Raw genomic sequence first — 20,551 nt, forward strand, 5'->3', positions numbered from 1 at the left:
ATTGTTGATTAAAACACATTGCATTCTTACCAGATTACTTCTATTGCATCAGAGAATATGCAAAACTAACTTAAAGGAGGAAAAAGAATAGTAAAATTTAGGGGACTCTTGCAGAGGAAAATACAAAAGGATCTAGAGATGGACAACAGGGGTAAACCATGTATTGTAAGTGATCAGAGACTTGATTTAGGAGTACAAATATCTGACTCATGAATTCCAGAAAGAGAAAATAAAGAAAAGAAATGGGAGAAAATCATCAAATAAGTATTGTGACAAATAAGTTAAAATGATGATGATTAAAGTGAATAATCATCATTAAATTTTTATAATCAAAGGGATGAAGGGAAAAGCCTCGAAGCTTACAGAGCCATAAGCCAGTTCTTGTACAAAGTTTTCATGCAAATTCAGTAGAATCAGAGCAAAAATATAGGCAACTAGAAGTTAAAAAGATTAATTATTTCAAAATTCTGAGGAAAATAGTTTTACCACAGAATTATATATTGAGAAAAAATTATCAATATAATGTGAATATAGGATAAAGCCATTATCAGATATAAAATTTCTCAAAAGAGAATCACCATCTTTGCATGCTTTATCAGGAATCTAGTAAGTTGAGAAACTTCACAAGGTAGAACAAGACATTATAACAAGAAAACCAAGAATCCATCAGAAAAGAAAGAGAAAAGATGATGGAGAAGAGAAATTCCAGGAGAAGAGCCACACTGTAGGCTAAAATATTGGAGCAGGAAGATATGAGACTTCAGGAATCAGGGTTTTGCAAACAAAGTGAAATGATAAATTATACAAGACATGTACTGAATATATGAAAAATTGTACTTAATGACCACTGGAAGTAAAAGGATGAATGGATCACTAGAGAAATGTATATGCAAATAAACAAAAACAGGGCAATTTTTAACACTAAGACAAACTACTAATCATACAAGACAGGGAGTAGTAGTAATAAGAAACTTGGCTTAGCATTGTGTGTGTGTGTGTAAGAGTGTAAACACTAACTGCCTAAGCTAGAGGTTACCTTAGAATGATAGATGGAAAATTTCCAGGTGGGAGTACTGGTATAAAAGAACCAAATCTGTATCTACTGTAACAGCACAGGGGCACTTTCCTTTGAAAAGCAGCCCAGATGATCCCAGAAATCACTTTTTCCCAGGAAGGTGGGAAAAAGTATTCTTTTACATGAACCCTAAATGTGCTTATTTCCCTAAAAATAACTTGGGTATGGAGTCAAGTGTCTGCACATTGACCGCCTTATTGTGTATTGATGAGGACCTTCAAGTCAGTTTTCCATATCTTCCCTGTAAACACACTTGGACTTATTTAAAATATGTCACTTAATAGGAATACAGACTGGGTAAGTCTGTATTCATGTATATTATTCATGTAGTTATACAAAAGTACATGCTTAAAATGCACACACAGAGAAACACAAATGTACACACATGCACCATGTTCAGTTAACCCTCAGATAAGATTTACATACCTGTGTTCAAACCCAGTTGTCCTACAGGTTAATTATCAGTTGGCAACTATAAGTGAGTAGAAAATTATAGGTAATTTTGATGGCTATTTTAGGTTTCAGGTGCTTGTAGCTTTTGTATTTATAGTAAGAAGGAGGAACAGTGACTTAATACAGAGATTGTTAAAACTAAAGTAAAATTTACATCTCTTTCATGTACAATTGGAGGACTTTTGATAAATAGACTGGTGTACCCAGCACACCAGTTGTTTTGTGAACAATTTTCATCATTCAGAAAGTTCTCTCATGCCCAGTACCAGTCAATTCTCATCCTCCCAAAGGTGAATCTGTGAATAAAGAGAATTTACATCCAGTGCATTGTTGAAAATGTAACAAATATTCTTTCTTTGTCCCTAATCTTGGGGGTAAAGCATGTAATATTTCATAATTAGATATATAAATATGGTGCCAGTTGAAATTTGTTTTTAAGAGTACCTTATCAGATAGGTGAATTTTTAATTTACTGGTTGCTTTTTGTTATAGTTTGGATGTGAGGTGTCCCCCAAAAGTTTATGTGTGAGACAATGCAAGATGGTTCAGAGAAGAAATGATTGGGTTGTTTTAACATAATCAGTAAATTAGTCCCTAATAGGATTAACTGATTGGTAACTGAAGGCAGGTGGGTTGTGGCTGGAGGAAGTGGTTCATTGGGGGTGTGGCTATGGGGTATATATTTTGTATCTGGAGAGTGGAGTCTCTCTCTCTCTCTCTCTGATTCTTGATCAACATGTGAGATCAACATCTGCCACATTCTTCCACCATGATATTCAGCCTCACCTCAAGCCCCATGGAATGGAGCCAGCCTTCTATGGACTAAGAACTCTGAAACCTTGAGCCTTCTAATAAACTTTTCCTCCTCTCTACAGTTGTGCTGGTCAGCTCATTTAGTCACAGCAGTGAAAAACCTAACTAAAATATTTTTAAATATAAAAATGTGATACTAAATTTGGTTAACCATTTTTATTTTTTGAGATAAAATCCATATATAATAAAATCCACCTTTTAAAGTGCATGACTCTGTAGATTTTTAGTATATGCATTGTGTTCTATAATCATCATTACTGTCTCAGTTTAGATTATTTTCTTCAACCTGGATAGAAATCCTGTACCCATTAGAAATCACTGCTCCAGGAAGGATCTCTGGTGTGATGTAAAGAGAAGAAACTAGATGACATCATCTCACTCCTAAAATCAGGAGGAAAGTATCCATCCTCTCACCACTGTATGTCATGTCAATGTGGATTGTGGTTTTTTGTTACTGTTGTGGGGAGGGAGGTAAGTGTTCTTTAATAGATTGAGACAGTTCCTTTCTATTACGGTTGCTAACAGTATTAGAAAGTGAAGTTGTTAGATTTGTCTTTTTACAACTATCAAGATGATTACACAGGTTTTGTCCTTTATTCTATTAACATGGTGCAGAACATTGATTGCTTTTCGGCTGTTAAGCCAATCTTGAATTCCTGACGTCAAGTCCACTTGTTCATGATTTATATTCCCTTTTATATATCTTTAGATTTGGTTTACAATATTTTTTGAAGATTTTTGCATTAATATTTAATAGGAGATATAGACTTTTTTTCCTTATGATATCTTGGTCTGATTTTGGTGTCAGGGTAATATTGACCTTGTAAAACAAGCTGAGGAGGGTTGAGGAGGGTTCCCTCCTCTTCTGTTTTTTTGGGAGAGTTCATAAAATTAATATTGTTTTTTTTTTAATGTTTGGTAGAATTTATTGATGAAATCATCTGTGCTTAGACTTTGCTTTGTGGAAAGTTTGACAAATACTAATTCAATCTCTTTACCTGTTTGTTGAAAATTACAGAAGATGAACCTGAGGTTAGGACTGGAGTGAAAATAGTTTTTTTTTTTAAACAGATGATCCCAGAAATCACTCTAAGGAAGGGAGAAAAGTGGTTTTGATGAGTTAGCTTACCCTTCTGGGTTATTAAGGTTCAGTTCCCTTAGGGAATTTTGGAAGACAGATTGAAATGGCCCTCATAATTTAATCTCACCCAGAGAATGAGTATGGTGAGGTATTTATCCTGGAACTATCCTGTGTAATTAGCCAAAGGTTGATTTTAAGAGCATTGACTTTTGATATTTCCAAACTGCTCTGAAGAAAGGCTATGAGAAAGTCCACAGAGGGAGAATTGAGAGTGGATACCATTTACAGGGGAGAACAGATGGGATGGTGCAAGGACAGTATCTGCTCTGTCCTCCAAGGCTTGTGTCTATGGCTGCATTTTAACTCCATGATACTCTACGTTCTGACATAGTCTTATCTATAAGCCTGTTGCCACCAAATTGTGTGCTTCTTGTACACTTTGTACAGACAAAGTGTAAACATTTCTTATATCTGACATCTCCTTTAAATTTCTAAGCCTACTGTCTTACATAAGGGTCATACAATAATCTTGACTGGATGATTACATTAGCTCATCAACGTTGATCTCCTCTTTGCATTTCAGATTGAAAGCAGGATACATAGACCTCATCTACCATTACAAGAGTACCAAAGAATTTTCTGGTTATGTCTTTTTAATTGCTATATGGGGCACATTCCATCTACATTAGATCATATGCCTTCAAAGCCAATTCTTGCATTGCCATATGAATATTATTTTCAGTTTCCAAATTCTATTATTCTTTTTCTACCCCTATGTTCAAAATATTTTCAGCCTTCTAATATGTCTTGCAAACATTACCCTTTATGTTCTAGTCCCTTACTATTTTCCATGTTCATTTTGGCCCTTTCCTCCCTGTACTGACATTACAATAATAGAGTCACTTATTATTTTTACAGTGCTAGCAGATTTTACACATTCTTCTTTGTCTTTTAATAACAGATCTAACTTTAGCTCCCAAACACACACACACACACACACACACACACACCACCACCACCACCACTACCACCATGCTCTTTCCCCTCTTCTCCCAACACTACAGATAAGACTAGTTTATTTTTTAACACCAAACAATAAAGAAGTCATTTTAATTTGAATATTTTTCTTTTCATTAGACTCAATTTATTCAGAATAGAAATGATTGTATCTGGTAATTTTAACATTCCCAATACCAAACATAAGCTTAACACATTGAAAATTATCAATAATATATGTGGAATGAATGAGTGAGTGTATTTATCATTGTCATATTTGCTGCAACTCCTCTAGCATGTTATATGGTGTTAAACTATATACATATCAATATAAGGCATATGTATATGGTGTTAAACTAATATTTATTAAACATTTCCTGAAGCATTGTCAGATTCTCTGTTTCTCTCAGAGTCACAGAGGGAGAAAGTACAAAGGAAAAGAGGATGATGTAACTCAAAGGACTCAAGCTTTCAAAAGAGTAAAATGTACCTTGTGTTCTAATTTTAGTCCTGCTGTTTCTTACCTGAGTGTTCCAGGGCAGGGTACTTAAACCCTCTAAAATTCAGTTTATCTCCCTTAAAAAGAAGATGACTCTACTTCTGAGGATATGATTGTAGGTACCAGATAAGAGAAACAGCACTTTGTGCATGGGCTTTATTGGATCTTTGAGAACAACATGTTCCTCATTTGTGTGCCTTACTCTAGCCCATTTGTTAAGTGCTAGTTTTGATAAGATCCCATAGTGAGAGAAAGTTCTGAACCAGATTCAGGCTACTGTGCAAACTGCTCTGATACTTGAGCAATGAGACCTAACAGATCCAGTGGTGCTTGTGGTGTCAGAGTCAGAGAGGGATGCTGTTAGGAGCATTTGACAGGCCTCATGTAGAAACTGCCATACAGGTCCTGGGGGTTTTGGGCCATAGTCTTCATCTCCTCTGTGGATAACTTCTCTCAGCAGTGCTACAGAATTAGGATGGAGCAGACTCTGAAAGCACAAGTAAGTTTGATAAAGAAAGGCCCAAATTCCCATGGTCCTCACTTCTGCTATACTGCCTTTTCTCCCCTTTAAATAATAATAACAATAATTTAACACACACACAAACACACACACATAAAATTTTGCATATTATGGGCATAAACCTTATTCTCTTGTCTTTCCTAAACATAGAAATAGGAGTTTCAGTGACAGTAAGCAAGATAATTGATGTAACTCACTTTGTATGTCATTTTCTCATTTGAGACCTACAAAATTGAAATAGTCTCTGTAGACTGAAAAAGACTCTTTATATCAGATCTTCTGTAGTAAAATCAAATGAAATTCAAGTTGAACATTTTTTGTATCATAGACCTTAGTGTTTCTGTTATGAAGAAATGAGAAGACAAATGTGATAGGATGAACAAGTTATTTAAATTGTTGTATTTGCCAGAAATTATATAGATCACAACAGCATGAATTAAAACTTAAATCATAATTATTTTCATATGACCCTCAAAAATGATTTATGTGCAGTGCACTATATATCATTAATTGACAAAAGGACTTTGGCAAAGAGTAATTGTTAGTCAGAGAATAGAATACTGTAATTCTGAAATGGTTGATTCGCTATGAAATGAGAACAAGTCAAAAACCATCTGGAAAACCTTATCTGTCCTCTGAGATACAAAGAACTGGGTAATATTTCATTATACTTTGAAACTTCTTTCCTTCTGCCTTTAGAAGATATTATCCTTTATCAAGGGTTTCTTTTTTATTTCCTATGATTTTTAATATGGAGGACATTTTCTGAAGAATAAATATAAAATTAGATATTCCTTAGAATATATTCTTGATAAACTAAACTGGCAGTCCAAGGAAGTGAAATATAATCTCTGTGAGGTTAAGGGACTTTGTCAAGGAGCACTTTTATAATTTTCTTGTAAGACACTAAATGTTTCATTGAAAAAGAGAGTTACATTCAGGCGTGATTACTAATTACATTCATCCCTGTGTCTCTTTAGGTCAATAAAATATAGAGGAAACAAACCTAAATTTCTTCAATTGCCATATATTTTTTTATTATTACTAACTTTAAATTATCAGGTGTGTGGTAGCACTGTAAAATTTCTCTTTTATTTATCATTACTTGGACACTTTTTGCTTTAAAAGTAGGAAAAAGAAAAGAAATAAAAAATCATTTTAATTATTCATCATTGCTTTTCAATACTAATATACTATACTGAAAGCTTTTTATTGAAAAAACTATGGGGAAATTGGATGTGAAGAAGTTTTTCTTTATTTATTTACATAATGCCTTTGTATTTTAGAAGGATTATAATGCAACAAGGCTTGTGCTTTTTCTTAGGTATGAAGTATGTAAAATGGCAACAATAAGTAATTCTTCTTGTCTTTTAGTACCACTCAAGGACCAGAGGCACTGTGAAGCTTCTCTGCTTGTTAACAGATCTGTAAGTTATATGAACTGTTCCTTTTCAGTAATAAGCTGCTACTTCTCCTGATATTGTCTTTATTAGCCAAATTCTGTAAGCTTTGATTACCAAAATGTGGGAGATCAACAGAATTTCCATAGTTACAATGTTCAAATAAGGACCGCAGCTTCTCTGCTGCTTGTTCTATCTTGAATGATTTCCTTTACTTTCTTTAGGTGGCTGCCTAAGTGGAAGTGGAGTAAGTTCTAAGGTTACTATTCTGTATGCATTGATGTATACATGAAGCTATTAACATGGGAATCTTTGACAGGATAAACTTGTAATGACTTCCCTGGAGCTGTTATCTTGAACTGTCTCTGAATTTTCTTCTTTCCTTTTTTTTTTAAACAGATCTTTTTTTTTTTTTTGGAAAAAGGCATAACACATACAGAGTCAGGAAACATTTAGATATTGCCTTTGTAGGTTCATAGCAGCCGAACCATTTCATTTTAAAAAATGTGAAAAAAAAAGTGCTTCTGGGCTAAGAATATATGCCAAGTTTACGCCAGCATCACATATTTTATGGCTGATTTATAAACCTCTCAAAAAGGATGGAAATGCTGACACACTAGTAACTCTAGCAGAATGACTTCTGCATACTTAAAGAAAAAAATACGGAAAAGAAAGAAAATGGGCAATGACAATCTAAAGAAAAGGAAGTTTCTTAATAAAATGGGTAGGAGATACTTTGCATTTTGTGTGAGGACTTTCAGTTTCTGAATTTAATAAGAAATAAGATGGACTAACTGCATTGGTAATTAATTTGATCAAGTGCTATTCTTGGAAAGGATTTGCAAGCCTGGACTTTGCTTAAGCAAGAATGAATGACTATAACAAGATGAGGGTCACCAGTGGTAGAAAGATAAGTGGCTTCTTAGGTTTTGTCTCATTGGGCTGCCCAGGGGTGAAACCCAAGCAAGAAGAACCTGAAAGCTGACCACCTCGGGGCTGATGAATGAGTACCAAGTGACCACCCTGATCACCCATTCCTGGTCAAGGAAATTGCTGTAGAGATGTCAGCAGGCCTCTTTCACAGGGTCTATGGAAAGAAGTTCAAATGAAGTCAAAGTGGAAGTGAGCTTACTAATTGTTTTTGTTTTGTTTTGTTTTGAGAGAGCTGTTGCATGCTAATGCTTTACAACTGCAATTAGGGAAAATTGAAATGATCAGTTTGGGAAACAGTCAATAAACTTTGTAAGGAGAGGTCTTATATAGCTTTGTTGTTAGGGAGGTCTAAATTCATGTCTGGCTCTACCAAGGATGAGAAATGAGTAATCGTAGACAAATTAATTAACCTCTTCAAACCACAGTTTCATCATTCATTTTGTAAAGGGGATAATAATGCTACCTAACTCCCAGAGTTAGAGTGAGGATTAAGTGAGATAATGAATGTAAAACATTTAATCCAGTGCCTTGTAAGTAGTAAATGCTCAGTAAATCTTAATTACATTATTATCATTATATTCCTTGTCATGCAGAGCAAAACACCGGGGACAGTCAGTATGGCTGTGAGGAGGTTGGGCAAATGTTGCTGAGCATCCTTTTACATCTGGGAAATATAAATGAACTCATCAAACCTAGAGTAGATGTGTAAGCCAAGGTCATTTGAAAACTGAACTACAATGATTTTGAAAGTGCTAAAACTCATTTAAGAATTAATTTTCTTAAGTTTCTAATAAACTGTCAATTAGGAAAAAAAACAACAAGAACAATCACAACCCTACCATTTCTTGGCATGCCAGCAATAAATGGAAATTCTACAAAAATATCTATGTCTCTACTGGGAGTATGCACCCATAAACAACATCTGTTACTTATTCTCAGGACAATTTGTACCTTGCTTAAAAATGACACAGAAAATCCTCTGTTCTCTTCTGTATTATTTAACCAGAATGGATTAAAAAGTTCATCACCTCTCCATTTGAACTCTATTTCTGCCAATGTCACAAATGGTGTCACCAGCAGGAAGCTCACAAATGTTGTTTATAATTAAAAAGCAACTTTATTCCCAGGCACATGTACAATATGTGTATAGGAAGAAATATTCTTCGTCATGTGAGCACTTAAACTAGTGTCCAAGATTTTAAAAATTAAATTAAAAATATGTGCATTGTTCTTGCTAAGGACAGTTAGTAGCCTGCAGTGAGTCTGCATGATTGTAAGTTGTAGATGCATGGCTTTGAATCGAAGATCTATAATTTACTGAGCATTCATGCTCCTTTCATGTATAAATACTCAGCTTGGCAAATCTGATTTCCTTTAGCACCAATCCCTGTGATTCATTTTCTACAACTATATGGTGTGGGCCCCCTGCGGGAAGCCTGATATCACCCTCCTGCTGCTCTGTCCACCTGTTTAGAATTTACATCCAAAATTTGTCTAAAACATACCATTTTCCCCCAAGAGAATAGTGAGTTAATGTATTAACAAATTCCAGATGAACTAGATATGTTCTGAGGGCTTTGCAATTTTGAATTTTGCAAACTACTCTTTGGTGGAGCTGGCAATCTCTATTTTTCAGAGTAAAATCAAAACATAACCACCTCCCAAAATAAAGCCTAAACAAAACAACACAGAAAAAGAATTCCCTCTATTCACATTTGTAAATTTTTTCTCCCTTTTAAGCATGGCATTCAACATGCCAGAAACAGACACAAACGATTACATACATTTTAGGTTAGATTTTTCTTAGTAAAAACAGAATATATTTTTCATGGGAATTATGCAATTTTTCTGAAGAGCTGGGCTAACTGGCTCCTCAGGCAACTCTCCATCTATCACAGCTCAAAGCTCGACTTCCTTCTTCCTCTTTCCTAGTAAATTGCATTAGCATAGATTACTTTGCAGGGAACATTGTGTGGACTTATATAATATATAATCAATGCCAGCAGAGTCTTCATGCTTGTAAGCTTATTGGTAAGTTTTTCTTTTCTGTTTCTTAAAATATTTTGGATTGAGGGATATGAAAAGGGGGCGAGGTGATAAAGAGCATCTTTAATTTAATATGCTCCTGCTTAGAAAACTCCAGCTTCTGGAAAGAATTCTGAAGAACAGATGTCTGCCTTCCAAGTGAAAAATGTGCATCTGTTTCTTAAATGTCAAAACAATAATAGTGAACTTATAGCATGCACATGTAAAGGTTTGAGTGGGTTGGAAAAGCCATAGAACTGGGCCTTATTTTGAGGACAACTGAAAAATCCACCATAAAAGCACACACATTATCTTACCTATGCACGCATGCCATTTAGTGAAAAGAGAGGGGGAAAAAAAGAGAGAAACTAGAGATAGGCAGAAATTACACTGTGGCATAGGAAGTTTGTTGTTGGCTTGGCTAATCGAGGTGTGTGATGGGAGCATGACTATCTCTTTAAATATTCCATTATGATTTTTTTTTCCATTACTCTATTTTAGACTTACCTGGATTCACTTAGTCACAGTTTCTTATCTCTCCATCAGTACATATTTTGGTTTCTGTTACCTGTGGATCAGTTTGTTTTCCAAATGTCTGCATTTACGGAATGTGGTCAGGAACTGATAGGCTCCAGAATACACTGGGTTGATTATTTCTTCCTGTTCAGTCAGTACACAAGTTAGCAGGAAGGAAATTCCACCTTTTTTCCCCTTCAAAAATAGTGTTTTCACTGTTATGTAAGAAAGAACTGATAAAAAGGGGCTCAGTTAGAGTGTCAGTGTTTTCTATACAGAATGGTAAACATTTAAATGTAATTAAATGTTAGAATTAATGTGTTAATCCTTATATTTTCTCTTGTCCATTCAAGAAATGTATCTCTAATTAAATTTCCTGTTGGCCATACTAATGAAAAGAATATCATCTAGAACTCCAGCCATAGTCAGCATGTGTGGGCAGTAGTGATAAGGCTGGGTAATTGCCGGATTAATAATTGGCTTTTTATTGAGGCTGAAAGCTATGCACTGTATAGAAACTCACTGAATTACTTGAAATCACATCTATGGACTCTTTTGCTTTGTGCTATTTGCTTTGAACTACTTCTTCTGATAATTCCCTCTTCCCTTTTTTGTGTTCTCTGATTTTTGCAAGCAGGGTTACATTCATGCTACGGCTATTCAATTGTTTCCAGGTCATTTTCTTATTATCGGTTTTACATAATCCTCACAAGCAAGAAGTGCAACTTAAACTGCAACAGTAGTTCTGTGATTAAGCATACTGACTTCTAATATCCCCAACTCAGTTTCCTTGATTATAGTACAGACTAAAGAGTAGCTGTTAAAGTGGCTCATGGACAGGCATCCCTCTCAAATTCTTGCAGGTGTGCAAAATAACCTTGAAAATAATATTTAGAGCTTGTTCTTACACTACTACTATTATATGTACAATATAATTTTGTATCTTTTTCTTGATGGGATTGAGGTGAGGTTGGGGTGGAATGTGCCACGAGGAACCTGAACATTGATCAGCTATCTACTCTCTTTGTGTTCTTTAATATGGAAAATAAAAATGGCAGGGTACAGATTATTTCTTGGAAGCCCCACTGACCCAGTCATCAGTTAGGTCACTTGATAGCAATATTAGAGTATATTGCAAACAATCTCAATGCAGGTTCTTGGAGAGAATGACTTCTTGAATTGATGTTATTTGTTATGGCTTGGGCATGATATTCCTCAAATACGGAAACCAATAAAAAATAAATATAAGGCTGGTTCTATGATGCTAACTTGCAATAGGGAATTCAAAAACTTGCCACTCACTTCATCTTTTGCTCTGTGAACCTACAAAGATATAAGGTGTCCATAGATTGTTTTTTGGTGCCCTCCACTTCCACTTTGAGTGATAGCGGTTTCCAGGTTCTGCTTAACATCCACCCATAACCTTTACTACAGTATTTATAATCCTATTATCTGAAAAAAATGGGTATAGAGGTTAGGGTGGAAGTAAATTCTTCTGAGACTCCTAATGCTTATAAAATACCTTTTATTTTAAAATTTATTTTATATATATTTTTTGGAATAAAGACTAGGGCCTGGTAATTTCTATAAAAGAATAGCTGCCTATTTAATGTTGAAATGTAGCCTATATATATATTGTAATTAATTATGAGCTTTAACCAACTGAGTCAATCTCTCATCTGTTTAGTTGTAGCCACTGTCCATTTCTCTTCTTAAGGCAATTCAAGTCATAAAGCTTTAGGACATACAATTCTCTGCAGGCTCTGCTTTTGTTAATATTTGTAGAGCCCTAAAATACTGAATGACTGCCTAGAGGACTTTAGGTATATTATTATTCTTATTTTGGGCAGCTTAATCATTTAATATTCCTTTGCTATCTCCATATATTAATATTTATTAGCATTATCTAGTTAGAGCTTTATTTCATACTTGGGGGATACATTTCCTAGCATCATTTACATAGTTAGTGTTCATGATTTCCAATGCACTTAGCAAAAGAGAAGATTAATCTCTGTAAGTAAAATGTAAACTAAGTACAGTTAAAAATGAGGTGCTGGAATTCAAGGGCAAGTGAAGTACATGTGGTTCTTTCAAGTCACAGATTAACAAAGTATGTTTTTAAGCATTTAACTTGGACTATAGCCTTACTTTAAAATATTCTATCTGGACCCTTAAATTAAGAATTATGGAAAATTTTATTTTGTTTTAAAAGTCTGTTCTGATGATTTTCCCTGATAAAAGGAAATGGTCTTCAGAGATTATTTGCTATAAATTTCTATTAAGAATGCAATCGATCCTGCACTCTATATTCATTAACTGTTACTGTCTTCATCCTGTCAGCTTTTCAGCAATCTTTTCCAAAGTTCGTAAAAACAAATTTATTGACTTATTGTTCAATATGTTAATAGTTTTGAAAATCTAATATAATTCAGACACTGAATAAAAATGGAACTGTTTATAATTCAGTGAGACTGAAATTCATCAATTGTCAAATTTTTTTCAAAGAAAAAAATTTGGAGGGACCTGATTTTTTTAATATAAAAGATTAAAGATAGAGGTTAGGGTGGAAGCAAATTCTCCTGAGACTCCTAATGCTTATAAAATACCTTTTATTTTAAAATTCATTATGTATATGTATATATATATATATATATATATATATATATATATATATGTATATTTTTTTTTGAATAAAGACTAGGGCCTTGTAATTTCTATAAAAGAATAATTTGCAATCATAGTGCTCTTTGTAATAGCAGGAAATAGTTTGGAAGAACACTGAAATATGAAGGGAGGAAACTTAAAAACCAACAGACATGTAACATTATAGATCCCTAGGAAGACTATATGCAGATCTGTGTGTCATCCCAAGACAAGAATATGACATCTGCTCTTTTGGAGCTCTTCACTCCATGGGTAGAATTTTTAGAGCTAGCTGTAAACTGATGGGAAGATTTGCAAATGCACACATGCATGCATGCAAAAATGTGTTTGATGGTGGGGGTGGCAGTGGGAGTCATGTACTTCATTGCTTTATAACTCATTTCATAGTCAGAGCACCTGCCATTTCTTATATTGCCTGAAAATGAACTGGAGAGAGTTAGGGAAATAATGCCTGATGTGGCTATGTGATAATTTAGAATTTAGGTGATAAAAATATACACACCATTTATATATAAAGAACTATAACTAACCTAAACATAAATATAAGCCAGTCACAGAGGATCAACAGATTATTAGTGAGAATTTGGGTAAAGATATTAATGATGTCTGTTATCATACTGGTCATTTTGCTTGGGATGAAGAAAAACTATGGCTCATAACCTGCACTGTTTGATCATTGGTCTCAATCATGTATGGCTAGAGTATCACAACCCACCATGGTTTGGAGGAAAAAAGTAGTATTTTAAGTCAAAGGCTATCTGATACAATGTATGTGAACAACATTGCTAAAACTTGTAATATTTTAAACAGAGAAATGGAAAAATTTAACAATGGTACCTGGAAAGGATTTGTATGAGTTGTGATCCCAGGACAAATAAATGAGATATAAATTGGAAAGGACAGAAAAGATAGATTTTAGTAGGCCCTTAGATGAAGGAATTTAGAAGAAATACCACATTAGCTGGTTCAGAAGATATTGTTATATTGGGAGATGTCATAATTTGTGGAAGGTGCTCAATACACCTTCAGGCACTATTGATGACAGGTGAAAGTACATTGTTAATGAGAGAGCAATTGAATTCTAGGCTTTAGAAATGTGATTTAGTTTGATTTTCAAGGTGATTAAGGCTATTGGAAACTTCTGGAGAAGCAATATCAAAGCAAATTCACACAAGTTAATTATAGTTCTGAGTAGCGTATCATAGGGATATATGATTCTAGAAGTTCTATAGATAAGTAAAATATTAATTTTAATTCATTCTGATTTTCTCATAGCCATGATTTTGGTGAAGGGATAGATCCCTGAAGAATGCAGTCTTTTTTGATACTGGGGATTGAACTCGGGGGCAATCAACCACTGAGCCACATCCTCAACCCTATTTTGTATTTTATTTAGAGACAGGGTCTCACTGAGTTGCTAAGCTCCTTGCCTTTGCTTAGTTTGGCTTTTAATTTACCATCCTCCTGACTCAGCCCTCTGAGCTGCTGGGATTACTGGCCTGTGCCACCACCCCCTGCTGAAGAATGCAGTCTTTTGACAAAATGATTGTAGAATTCTAGAAGTGATGTAGCAGGAACATAAATTGTGACGCAGAGCTGGCCAGAATACATATAGATTATTTTAAGTATCTCATAACTTCTCTAGACCTCCATTACACTCAGGTAGAGTTAAAATTTTGGTAAAAATTTCTAAGAAACATTTAGACTTAAAATTTTATGATATATGAACTGGAAATAATGCAAATATTAGATCTTTATCCATGTTATAGTTTAGATATAAGGTGTCCCCCCAAAAGCTCAAGTGTGATACAATGCAAGTAAGTTTAGAGGTGAAATGATTGGGTTATGGGACCCTCAACCTAATCAGTGCATTAATCCTCTGATAGGGATTAAGTGGGTAGTAACTGTAGGCAGGTAGGGTGTAACTGGAGGAGGTGGGTTATTTGGGGCCTGCCTTTGGCGTTTATATTCTGTGAGCTGAGCGGAGTCGCTCTCTCTTTCTGATTGTCAAGTCCTGAGCTGCTTTCTTCCATCATACCTTTTACCTTGACATTGTGCCTCACCTTGTCCCCAGAATAACAGGATCAGCCATGTATGGACTGAGATCTCTGAAACTAAAAGCCCTAAATAAACTTCTCCTCTTCTGAAATTGTTCTTTTCAGGTCTTTTGGTCACATTAGTGAAAAAGCTGCCCCAAATCCACATCAGGTTATGTTTAACCTGAAAGATGGGACAGCAGAATGTTGGGGAAGGCTTTAATATTTTGGAACACGTAAGGGTCAAAGAACTTGTCTGTTCTTATGACCTGGGATGAGATATGGACTCCTTCAATTCATGTTAGTAGTCTTATTTGTTTCTTTACTTTTACTTTTTTTAAATTTCATTTTTATTTTTGCTCTACATATTTCTCCTAATACAAAATATTTGGCATCCAAATTTAGTATCTTCATATCCAATGGACAAAACATGGTAAAACTGGCTAAAATTTAGAAGCCAACATGCTGTTTTTAATATTCTTGTGGTATTAAATTTTTATGCATGAAATGGAAGTAGTAGTAGTAGATTTTGATGATGTGACAGTCATTTGAAACAGATACTACCAACTAACAGCAGGTCTAATGATATTTAACTTGAATCTTACAGATTCTGGAAGAAAATTGTAGTGTGAAGTTTGGTCAGAATGACCAACCTATTGGAAAGCCTAAAGTCACAGAAAATCCCCAACCAACCGAAATGGGGGAGTTCCTAATTCTAGAACTGCTACAGAAATCCATTCCTTAACAGAAATTGGCAAAGAGTATTTACAACAGGAATTTTACTTCTTCAGCAATGACAAAGATTATCTTAACAAAGTTTGTAAGCATTTTATTTTCTGTTGATAACACCTATGCTGACCTAACTGTTTTGTACATCTGCAGCATCTCAAAAAATACAGATAACTGAATTAACAACCACTATTCTGGTGATTGGCCTGGTGTCTTGGCAAAAAGGAGTGTGTGTGTGTGTGTGTGTGTGTGTGCGCACGCGCGCGCGCGCATGCTCATGTGTCTGTGGGGTTAGACGGTGTTCCTCCTCATTTTACCCTCACCAAGTCTGGCCTCTCAGAGATAGGGTAATTGCTAGTAGGAATTCTTTCCCCAGACATACCTTATAAAGATACAGAGAGAACCCCGAATCTGGTATATGTCAACCATCTGCACTCTCAGGCCGTGCATATATTTTCTTCTGCCTGGTTTCATTTTCTGCTGTATATCTTATCATGTGGGCCAAGCATCAAATCCATGACAAGAGAATCACTCCAAGAATATTTTTTCCATTTTTAGCTCTACCTTCTGCCCTGCCGCTAACACCCTTTATACCTTCTAGCTTAGTTCAGAGTACAGTTCCCTCTAAGTGCTTGCTTTACCACTTAACACCTATGTTACAATTTTGGATTTTGTTTTCTGAATTTAGACTAAAATTAGTTTTAAACCTATGATTATAATTAATAGAACACAATAAAATTTGGATTTAAAAAATGGAGGAGATTCTAATATAAGGATTTAGAAATGTCTAAGGGAACCCAGGAACTGAAGGTAAGAACCAGGAAAAACAGGGAGGATATGAAAATCTGACAGAGGTCAAGGGAGGTTTCTCACTTCATGGATTTTCTTTGTCTCTGTCTTCTTCAATATTATCCCTATTTGTAGACCAGCTGCCATGATTCTGGCCACATACTGATCATCAATATTGATAACCACATTGCAATTTCAGCTAAATAGAGAATACTTCTGAACTCCCTTCCCACGTTTACTAGGGAAGAGAATTTTATTTTTTCCAGCTTGGATTGAGAACTCATCACTGCCTCCATCAGCCAAGGTCAGGGAGCAGGGCCAAAATATAAACATGACTGCTGAAGGATCACCTTTGTGGATGGGAGTCAAGTGAAGTCTTATAACTAGAATCTAGGGACAATCTTTCCACCTCTGAAAGCTCAGTGGGAAGAATGTTGGCATATGCCTTTCAATATATTTTTAAATGAATAACAAGAAGGAGTAGAAAGACTAACTTTGTTCCATTCAATAATATTTACCCTGCTAAATTAGAATTTCTTAGGTTTTTATGCTTTTTTTATCACAGGAAGAACAATTAGCTTGCCACTGGAATGATAGCATTTTGTGGACATTAAAAAAAATAGTGGGTTAAACAGTTTGCTAAAGCCACATTAAACATAGTAAATTTCAATATAGATAAAATATGTGGTCATTGACATGTGTACATTTTGGGACTGGGACAAATGTGTTGTTATCTCTTTCTACCTGGGTAGAAAAATGGCCCAAGTTTCCTCTGACACACTGCCACCTTTGTATTCTGTTATTAAGATATGGTTAGCTGGAAATGTAAGTGATAATTCCTACCTTAGAATTTTAGCTATACACAAGAGGTCTGCAACTGCTAAAGTGGTTTGGATGTTTTGATTTGTTTGTTTTTCTATAAGTGGCAATGACATTGGTTCATCAATATTACCAATATTTCCTTTGAAAATTTATGCTCTGCTTTATGAATTTTTCATGCTTATTAAACAGTTACTGCAACTCCTATGTGCATATAGTAAAGATTGAGAACATAATGGGTAAATGTAATAATAGGAAAGCTTCTAAGAAATCTGCTAAGTCAAGAATCTGGTAACAAAGCAAAGACTAAAAATAATTAAAAATAATATAGTAAAGAGTTTCATTATCAGCATATTATATTAAAATTGGTTACCAATCAACAGGTAGTAGTACTTTTGAATATTCTCTCTTTCTAGTTTTTAGCTTTGCAAGATCAACATATTCTGAGAATTTAACGGGATTCTTGTTGCTAAAACTAACAACTTCAAAATTGTTAAGTTTTCATTGCTAATATCAGCAAGCATCTACATTTCTAATATTATAGGTCAGTGTACTTCTTCCAAAAATTTTTAATCTGAAGTTTTATATCATAGGAATGTCTACAAAGGTCACATTAGCCTGCATTCTTTTAGCTTCCATCTTATTGAATCATGTAGGAAATTAGGGCAGAGTTGATTTCCTGTAGCCACTGAACAGTGAAAAAACACAGCCTTTGCAGACAGTGTTGGCTTGCTATTTACAGAATGTGCTACTTACTTAGACTGAGTAATCAACTCAGGAACCACACCCAGGTCACAGCATCCACTGTATAAAGAGACATCCAAGGACATTAGCAGCTCATCTATTGTTTGACAGAGCATTTTAAAAGTCCCAAGAGTAAAACATCATAATTAACGAGGGCAGTGGAAAGTATGCCTCAGAATTAATATTTCATTCACTGAGGAAATGAAACTCTTAATTCTCACTTTAAAAAAGCCTTATTTTTCACCCATATAGATTTCTACATTTTCATAAAAAGGAAAATAAGAATTTGTGATAGTTGTAAGCTTTAGGTATTATCCAATTTCAAACTTTATTTTAACTTCTGAGAAAAATCGATTTCAGTCTTTGTGGGATTTTTTTTCCACGTTATATGAAATATTTGAGATTTTTCAAGATATCCAAATGCTTCTTGCCAGAATTCTGGAAATTTAAGAGAAAATATAACTAGACAAAGCAACAATTTTTCAAATCTTATATTGTTTGATGGAAAATGTGTTCTGATCTGCTTTTGGCTTTGCCTAGGTGTCTTTATAATACCAGCAGTACAGGATATCTAGAGAAAAAATAAACAGGGAACAGTGAGTACAAAGGTTCAAAGCAAGAGTTGGCAAGACCAGAGAAACAAAAGCTGGAAAGAGCTCCATGGCCACTGGGAGGTGCTTGGATTTTTTATTAGCCTTGGGTGGTCATTTAATCAGGGAAGGGATATACTCTGACCTATGTTTGGAAATAATTTGGGGTCCTGAGTTAAAACTAGAAGTTGGAGATTTTCCCAAATTGATAACAGAGCATTTAGTCCATAAATATATAATAAAGATATGAAGGATAGATGGTGACTCAGGCTATGGCCCTTGCAATAGATACGGAAAGAAGCAAAGAAATTTAAGACACATTCTCCAGGCAGAGTGAATAAGACTCCTTAAGCAGACCATGAAGTAAATGGCAACTACTCTTCATCTTCATATGATGAATAATTGGTATTGCCTTTTGACTGATTACACTTAGGATAAAATCCAAAATACTTCAAAGATCTCATTGTATCTGTGATCCTATTTTGTTTTTGAAGCTCACTTCTGGAAGTCTCTTCTTCTAATCTAGTTTATACTATTTTTCATGATTTTATTAGTGAATTCTAGTTATGCATAGTATCAGGGTTCATTTGGACATAATCTTACATACATGGACTGCAATTTGCTCTACTTCACTCCCTAGAACTTCCCCTTTCCCACTCCTCCTCCTACCCATTTCCCTTCTTCTACTCTAAACTGGACTTACGTCCATTTATGTATAGTTTTTTTAAATTAAATAAATCTTTTATAGCTATGATAAAGTTGAAGCTCAATTTTGAATATTCATACATGTACATAACATAATTTGGTTGATGTCACATTCCACTGTTTCTCTTTTCTTGTCCCTCCTAATTCCTCCCTACCCTTTCCTCCCCTTCTCCTACTCCCTGATCTCCCTTCTATTTTCATGTTATCCCCCTTCAACTTATTATTTTCTTTTTATTGGTCTAACATCCACATTGAGATTACACATTAGACCCTTGCCTACAGTTTATTATAGTAAAATGAGGATAATGTCACCTGAATCTGTCATTCACTCTGTTGCTAAGCATCTTTGCATATGTACTTCTGCCTTGAACATCTTCTCTTCCCTTCGGCTAAGTAAATCATTCTTCTACTCCTTTTCTTTCCATTATCTTAAAAGTCACTTTCTTCAAGATTTCCCTTTATTTGTTCAAAGTGTATCTTCATGACACCAGCATACATGACTTATCTAGCTGTCAATACTATGCTTATCTTTCATTTCATTTTAAAATTCCAGTATAAGGAATGTAGTGAGACCTCAATAAATATTTTGACAAAGTAACAGTTTATAATCTCTGCTTGATGAATCAAATATATGTTAGCCTTAAAAACTAAAGCCCTAACATACACACACACGCAGAGTAAATTGCTATGTAAATATGTATGTATTTATGTAGAAGCATATGTATATACTTATACAGTACATACAAACACAAAAGTAACTTTTAATGGGAAAGTAGAACATATTTGGAGAAATGTCATGTTAGATTATTAATGTAATAAGAACTCTTATTTTTTATAGTTTTAACCAATTAATATTAATGAATGTTACTTCAATTTTCTATAAACTTGGAGAAGTTATTTTAACCTACCTACACCACAGTATACTATAGTAAAATGAGGATAATATCAGTTATCCTTTCAACTGAACTTTGAGCATAAGTGAGCTCTCACATGCATGAAAGAAGCATTGAATAGTGCCCTGCACCTAGGAAGTACTCATTAGTTTTGAAACACTTTTATAATACGTAATTTGCTACAGCATAATTGCATCTTTGCGGGGGGAGATGAGATCTTGAATTATAAATAAACCTGTAATCTAGTTTTTCTTGAAATGTATTTTCTAAA

This window comes from Marmota monax, unplaced genomic scaffold, assembly GCF_021218885.2.
Source record: "Marmota monax isolate L192 unplaced genomic scaffold, Marmota_monax_Labrador192_F-V1.1 WCK01_AAM20220418_F8-fsc00046, whole genome shotgun sequence".
Taxonomy (NCBI): domain Eukaryota; kingdom Metazoa; phylum Chordata; class Mammalia; order Rodentia; family Sciuridae; genus Marmota; species Marmota monax.